Raw genomic sequence first — 8361 nt, 5'->3', positions numbered from 1 at the left:
GATTATTGCAGTATCATGATGGAATCAATGGAAAGCTTGAAGATATACAGGGCTCTATTCCCTTCACTGTCCACAAGTTTTTTTCAAAATTAAAAATTCTTTTGATGACTGATAAATGCTGCTGGTGTGTTACACAGACTTTCTAATGTGGTGATCTCAGATCAGTGTTTGAAGAAACTGGAAGTAGAAGTGTCACTGACTAACCGCCTCGAGTAACTCAGAGGAGGAAGCACTTAACTGTTTCTCACAACCGTTTCTTCAGTTATAAAAGATGCAATCACCAACTGCCCTGAACCAGTCCGAACCCCACTGCAAGAGTGATGCCCGTGCAGATTGCCCGTGACGTGCTGAGAGATTACCTTTGCTTCATTTTAATGTTAAGATCACCCCAGGGGGAGCTTAGGCCTTGTTAACATAACAGGCAATGTGTGTGAAAGCATGTTTTCAAACTGCGTCTTTGTCAATATCCAGCCCTACATGTAAGGATGAAAATTCCCTTGTGAATACTCATTCCCCATCCAAAATAAAAGGCGTCTGCTTTCCCTTGCTTGGGGAGACATGGCTTTGGAAATAATTCCCCTTATTGTGGGCTCCTTATTTGCTGCAAATAAATTGTACTTTGTGTGACAACTATTTCTGGTGAAGTCTTTGATTTCAACTCACCAAGAAGCAAACCCACTTTGGTTTGGTAAAAAAATTGGTGACCACAAAGGAACTTCTGTCTCTCTGAGATTCATGTCCTCCAGCCACCCAGTTTTCAATAGATGGGGCAGTGGGCTATGGCAACACACTCAGGCCAGCCCATCCACACTACCAGGGACTGAAGATTGGACCTCATAAGGAGGGTGTCCTTCTTAGTGCATGTGCTGCTGGCTTGACATCAGTGCCCCATCGGGAGACCAAGTGGCTGCATTGAGAGCTTTGCTTGGAGGATCTCTTGATGGAGTCAAGTGGTGCTGACCCCATTACATGTCTATAAGTGTTATTTTTCAAGTTATCTTACAATGTCTGCTTAAGCCTGGCTTAAGGATTTATGGAATTGCACAACCCAGCCATTGGAGAAGCCCAGTGCTTTGGCTCTGGTGAAACAGGAGCAATCTGAACCTTGATGAGTCTTCCCTGAAGGTTCAGGTCCTGGAGTGATGTGGTGTGGATTCAAGTCTCCTCTGGGGTCACTGAGTCTGTGTGTTCAAGTCCCCTGTTGAGTCACTGAGTCTGTCTTGTCCTGTGTGTGTTTGAAGCCTCCCTGGAGTCACTGAGTCTGCATTTTGTGGGTTCAAGGCCCTTTGGAGTTCTGCAGTTTGTGTCTTTCGGTCAGGGACACCTGACATTGATCTTGCTACCTACAGTCCCTCTGAAGTTCTAGCTTTCTGGACTGCTAGGTCTCCCTCTTCTCCTTGCCCTCTTTATTGGAGGGCCCTGGGTGAATCCAGCATCTACCAGTTTTGTTTTCCCTTTCATTCTCTGCTAAAGGACTTCTGCTGATATCTGGAGTCTTGTACTTTAGTCAAGTCTTTCCAGGACCTCTGCCCAATCCATTTCCTTATTTGTCTTGGGTCTGGTTTCAGGATACTGGGGTGCTTAACCTCCTCTGAGCAAAATCTTGTGGCCCCTGCACCACCAGTAATCATTATAAGTTTCCCCTGGACTGTTGGAAACAGATCACAAGAAAAAATCCTAGAATGTGGGAGTGCAAGTTCCATCCCAGAGGAGAGCCTTTTGGGCTGTATCCTCCAGAATTGGAAGGCATTTGGGTATCATCAATTAACCCAAGAGCAGATAATCTTTCTATGCAATATGTCCCCTTTTCCATCTCTGATCTGTATAATTGAAAGGCACACGCTAAAGGATTGAGCACCGACCCAGAAGAGTTCATAAACACGACAAAGTGAATCTTCTCCACTGGTGATCCAACCTGGGCAGGTATTCAAAGCCTGTTGACTACATTCCTGACACCTGAGGAAAAGTCACCTGTTCTGTTCAAAGCTAGAGAACAAGCATGTAAGGAAGATGACTCAAGGTCAGACATCCACAGGCCTAGTGAATAAGTTGTGTCAAGGATTGACCCTGGGTGGAATCAAAATGATCTTGATAATCAAGCAAACCTTGGACATTTGGGGGGTCTGTTTTTGAAAGGCATGCAAATGGTAAGGAAGGCAACCATTAACTGGTCTAAATTGAGAGGTCCAACAGGATCCTGAGGAAAATCTGTCCATCTTTTTACAGAAGCTGTGAGATTCCCTAGGGTGATATATACATTTTGACCCTGAGGCCCAGGGTAGTAGAGTGGTTATTAACACCTATTTCATATCTCAAAGTGCTCCAGACATCCATAGGAAACTCCAAAAGTTGGTCATAGGTCCTGATACTAATTCTGCACAGCTAGCAGAGGCTGCCTTTGGGGTGTTCAACAACCAGGATGTAACTGAAGTTGGAAAAGAAGACAAGAATATGAAAAGGCAATCTTCCCTGCTATCTATGGCCTTCCAGACTGCTCAAGGTAACCTGAGGGAAAGGAAGAAGATTCCATGGGTGGGTGATCCCAACTCCCAGCAAGGGACCAGAAGGCCATCAACAAATTTGGGGGCCAATCAGCCAAAGTACTGTAAACAGGAAGGGCATTGGCAGTGGGATTGTCTGAACCATCCCTAGAGAGGGAAGGGATCAAACAAGACTGAGCTGTGACAAATTCCCTTGTTTACAGATGAGTCATTATGGGGCCATGGGGCTCCCAGTTTGGCTCCAGGCAACCAAATCTCCCCAGAGGAGCCCTGGGTGACTCTGGCAGTGGAAAGAGAGCACGTTGAATTCTTGCTCAATATCGAAGCCACATTTTTGGTGTTGAACAATCAAAGGGGAGACCTGTCCACAAAAAAAAGTGTGACATAAAAGGAGTATCAGAAAAAGGAGAGACCAAAAGTTTTCTGGTGCCTGGACCTGTGAAATTGAATCAAAAGTGTTGAAGCATTTTTTTTTCCTGTATCTACCAGAATTCCCTGTTACCCTTTCTAGCAAGGGACATACTATCTAAGTTACTAGGCTCCATAAGCTGGGAACAAGATAAAATAGATAACCAAGTCCTTAAAAGATGGGGAGTTGAGCTCATGGCCCTATTGCAAGATACACCAGCACTTAAGAAGGAAGAGAGTTCCATAAATGTTTTAAGCCAAGTTAACTTTGAAGTATGGGCACAAGGACAGGTGAGACAAGTAGCCAATTCCATGCCATTAAGGTAAAATTGAAGCAGATATATCACTGGCCCCATGTAAAACCATTTGAAGCCAGAAGCCAGAAGTCAGAAGAGAAATCCTGACTGTAATCAATAGGCTTTTAGGACAGGGATTGATCAGGCCATGTAGATCCCTATAAACACTCCCATCTTCCCATTAAAATGCCAGTAGCAGGGGAATATGGAATTGTTCAATACCTTAGGGCTATCAATGGAGCAGTCTGAGACATACAGCCTGTAGTACCTAATTCTTACACTGTGCTAGTTGATCTCCCTGGGGACAGCAGGTTCTATACAGTGCTGGGTTTAAAAGATGTTTTTTCCTGCATCCCACTGGATCTCAAGATGCAGGGAATATTTGCCTTTGAATGGGAGAATCCAGACTCCCACCAAAAGCAACAGTATTGCTGGAGTGTCTTACTGCAAGGGTTCAAAAACTCCCCTATTATCTTCAGGGAAATCATGGACTGAGATTTAGGAGAACTAAAATTAGGAATTAGGACATGGTACTGGGTTACACTATGTGGATAACATCTTAATAGCAAGGCCTATTAAGGAAATCTGATAAAAACACTCTAACTATATTAAGCTTCTTAACCAGTAAGGGATATAAAGTGTGTAAAGGGAAGGCTCAAATACATAAATCAATTGTAAAGTGTTTGGGGTTTGTCATTTCAAGGGGACAACACAGACTTTCTCAAGAGATAAAAATGGCAATATATCAACTTCACCAATAACTCAGGGAGCTACTAGGATTCTTGGGGATGGCTGGCCCCTGCCACATTTGGATCCCTAATTTTGGATTGGTTGCTAAGTCTCTCTATGTAAACTATAGGGGACAGAATAGACCCCTTTGAGTGGAATAAGCTATGCGACCAAGCTTTCAATAAGCTTACATGCTCGCTACTGGAAGCACCTGCAGGGGCCTTACCAGACCTGAGCAAAAAATTTGACCTATATGTTCATGAAAGAGAATAGCTATAGGAGTGCTAACTCAAGTGTTGGAATCCTTAAAAAGAGTGATAGCCTATTCTTGAAGCAGCTAGACACTGTGGTGAAAGGATAGCCCCCATGCTTGAGAGTTTTAATTGCCACCTGCCTCTTAATTAAAGAAGAAAATCTATGTGCCAACCCATGATGGTATAGACCCCCCCCATCAAGTCTCTAGCTTATTAGAGACTAAAGGACATCTATGGCTATCCCAGATTATAATGCTATTATATCAAGCTATGCTGCTAGATCCCCTTCAGATTTCTTCAAACCTCTATTATATCATAAATCCAGCTACCCTGCTCGTTGATTCCAATGAGCCTATTACCCATGCTTGTCAGAAGTGATTTATCAGGTTTACTATAGCCACAGAGGTCTCCAGAGCAAACCATCGCCTAATGCAGAGGAAGTATGGTTTGTAGATAGGAGCAGCTTCATGAGTAATGGACAAGGAGGAGCAGGTTATGCAGTAGTGTCTCTGCATGCGACCGTAGAAGCCAAGGGGCTGACACCAGTCACCTCAGGTCAAAAGGCAGAAATAATTGCATCAATCAGAGCATTGGGATTTGGAAAAGAAAAAACAATAACAATATACGCAGACTCTAAGTATGCTTTCTCTGTAATTCACGCTCATGGAGTCATTTGGAAAGAAAGATGACTTCATAACAGCAGCAGTAAAAGAAATTAAACATGAGCCAGAGGTCCTTAAACTTCGAGAAGTGGGACAAGGCCCCAAGGAAGTAGTTGTGGGCCATTGTAAGGCCGTCAAAGTGAGGAATCAGAGGCCAAAAAAGGGAATAATTTGGCAGATGCACCTGCAGAAAGGGCTGCTATATCAGCAGAGCTTCTCCAATTACCATTAATTCCCTCTCTACCCTTCTATGAATTTATGTCAATGCATTCCCCGGATGACGTAAAGGAAGCCACTACACAGAGTTACCAGTGGTCCCCAATAGCCAAGGGCTGGATGATAAACCAATGAGGGAAGATTCAAGTCCCCAAACAGCTGCTTAAATGTGCTCATGATTCTATGCATTATGGACAAGAGACCTTGTATTCCTACGGCTGATGAAGGTCATAAGCACCCCAGGTATAAAATAACTTATTGAAAAAAATAACTGGACAATGTGTTTATTGCCAGAGGAATGATTAATGTACAAATCAGACCTCCTGTACCTTCCCTGGCCAAAGCAACTCAAATTCAGGCAACTTAACTGAGGGAAGACTGGTAAGTTGATTTTACTGATATGCCCATGGACCCTGGAGGGTAAAAATACCTCTTGGTGTTTGTGCATACATTTACTTGATGGATTGAAGCCTTTCCTTGTGGGTCAGAAATGGTAAAGGGGGTAACAAAGGTGTTGTTAAAAGAGGTGATTCACTATTTGGGGTTGTCTAGATCAATCCAGAGTGATAATGGGCCAGGCATTATATCAGAGATCACCTCTGAAGTAGTCAGAGTTTTAAAAATTAAATGGAGGCTACATAGTGCCTGGAGACCACAATCATCTGGAAAAACTGAGTGGGCCAAACTTAAAAAAAAACAACACCTTGACTAACCTGTGCCAAGAGATGCAGGAAGATTGGCTAAAATTATTGCCCATAGCCTTCATTCAGATAAGGGCAGCCCAAAAGGCAAACTGAAGTTTAGGCCCTTGGAAATGCCCTATGCCAGGCCTTCTAAAGATTCGGATTTGCTCACAACCCAGACCCAGGCTATCAAACACATAATCAATCTGGAGCAGGTGGTAGAAGCACTCAATAAATATGGAAATTTCTGTCTTTCCTTACCTACAGAGTTCAAAGCTCCACTCATATGAGCCTGGAGATTGGGTCTATCTTAAAACTTGGAAAAGCAGTTTGCCCCCTGATCAGCTAAATCCTAGTTGGGTAGTGTCTCACTTCATGTTACTAACCACTCACTCTTCCATAATATTAGAAGTCACTGCTTGTATCCACCACACATGGTTAAAAAAGGCTCCCACACCTGAACATCAAAAGAGATCATTGCATAAGATTGATGACCTTGAGTTTTCCTGTGAACTACTCTCTGATTTGAAGCTCTTGTTTTGTTGACATCATAAAGATAAGTAAATATCAATGACCTATCAATCTTTGAATGACTGTCTATCCATCCCCATCTCTGCCCTGGATCTTAACCCTCTGCATATCATTTTGGCATGGTATGCTTACAAGGAGGCTGTATGTTCCTGGGCAGCAAGGCTAGGTCCAGCAGAGAAGGGTGGGAAACCCAGTAACCAGATTATAAAAAGGATGGTGGAATCTGGACAGTGGGGAAGTACATCCAGATCCTAAATATATACAGGCTCATAACTGTACCACCTTAGCACCTCCACAAATCGAAAGAGGAAAGAACAAGTGGGTAGCAGGGATCCTTAGTGCTGGGGTAGTCTCCCTGATTGAGTCACTAGTGGCTTCAGCAGGAGGCATCATTTATAATTCAGCCACTATCAAAGAAGTCACTGCCATGGTGGCCATGGTAGCCAGTGAATCAGGCCTGGACTTGAAGGTGATAGAATTGCCTTAGATTATCTTTTGGCAGAAGAGGAATGAGTCATTGCCTTAGCTAATGTGTCTTTCTGTCTCTGTGTTAATACTAGTGGCGCTATAGAAGAGAGTACAACTGGGTTATTGGAAAAATCCACATGGCTAATAGAAAGAAGCCAGCCAGACTTCCTTCTCGTACGCCCCTTAGTAGCTATCCTTCTTTTCTTGCCCTTTGGACTCTGTATACTTAATTCTCATACGGTTTGTTACTATAAATATTGAAGCTATACAATCACAGAGGGTTGTTACACAAGGATGCAAACAACTTGAGGCTATACCTGGTGAGGAAAACTTCTGTCCTCTATCAGTCCATGTGACAATGCCCATGCTCAGCAGGAAGCAGTCACAGAAGATGGACGTTTGCCTCATGCTCCTTAAGATGGAAGAACATGGTAAAACCAGAGGAGGGATGTTGTCACTGACTAAATGCTCCAAGTAACTCAAAGGAGGAAGTGCTTAATTGTTTCCCAAAATTATTTCTTCAGTTATGTTAAGACATACAATCACCTTCCCTGAACGGGTCCAAACCCCTCTGCAAGAGTGACATCTGCACAGACGGGCTGAGAAGTGCCCAAGGGTTACACTTGCTTCATTTTAATGTTAAGATCTCCACCCCAGGAGGAACTTAGGCCTTATTACCATAACATGTGATGCATGCAGAATCATGTTGTCAAACTGCATCTGTGCAAGTTAGTAACCACCTCTACATGTAATGATGAAAATTCCCTTTTGGATATTCATCCTCCATCTGAAATAAAAGGCCCCGGCTTTCCCTTGTGCAGGGAGCCAAGGCTTTGGAAATAATTTCCTGTGGTCTCCTTATTTGCTGCAAATAATTTTTAGTTTGTGTGACAACTTCTTCTGGAGAAAGCTTTGATTTCAACTCACCAAGAAGCAGACCCACTTTGGCTTGGTAACAGGAGCAGTAAGGCATATTGCTGCCTCTATTCTGGAATCTAGTTAACTCCCACCACATTTTCTTGGTCAGACAAGTAACAATTCTACTTTGATGGATCCATCACTGTGTTCCTTATGGAAGCATCAGACTTCTAAATCACTAGAGCTCATAGTTTCACCTTCACAAAGCAGAGTTTTAGCTGGTAGATCACTAAGGATAATTGTAGAATAGCCACTCTTATTTCCACTTTGGACCCATAAATTACTGGAGAAACAGCAATGTATACTGCTATTAGACCTGCAGCATATACCACATTGTGGAGGCAATCACTCCATCACTCTAAAGTATTACCAACAGAGACTGTCCTATAACTGAGTTTTAAATACGCTATTCCAATGTTCCAGGCACATTTTTTGAATTTCTGAATATTAGATCTTTCACCACTGTTTTTCAGGAACCCCCAAGGCAGTACTGTAGTGTTGCAAATGTCTACATTGTGTGGTGCCAGAATATCACAAAGAATCATCTGAGAATAAGGCCCTGGTGCTTTCTTCCACATTCAGGTTGTTCATAGGGATTACCTCATGACAAGTTCAGGCTTTGACGGAGAAAGCCATGCAATCAAAGTATGGACCATGGACAACTGGATCACTTGCTCATGCAATTTACCTGTGTC

This window comes from Equus caballus, chromosome 15 (assembly GCF_041296265.1).
Source record: "Equus caballus isolate H_3958 breed thoroughbred chromosome 15, TB-T2T, whole genome shotgun sequence".
Taxonomy (NCBI): Eukaryota; Metazoa; Chordata; class Mammalia; order Perissodactyla; family Equidae; genus Equus; species Equus caballus.
The sequence above is the reverse complement of the archived record's forward strand: the minus strand, read 5'-3'. Positions refer to the sequence as shown.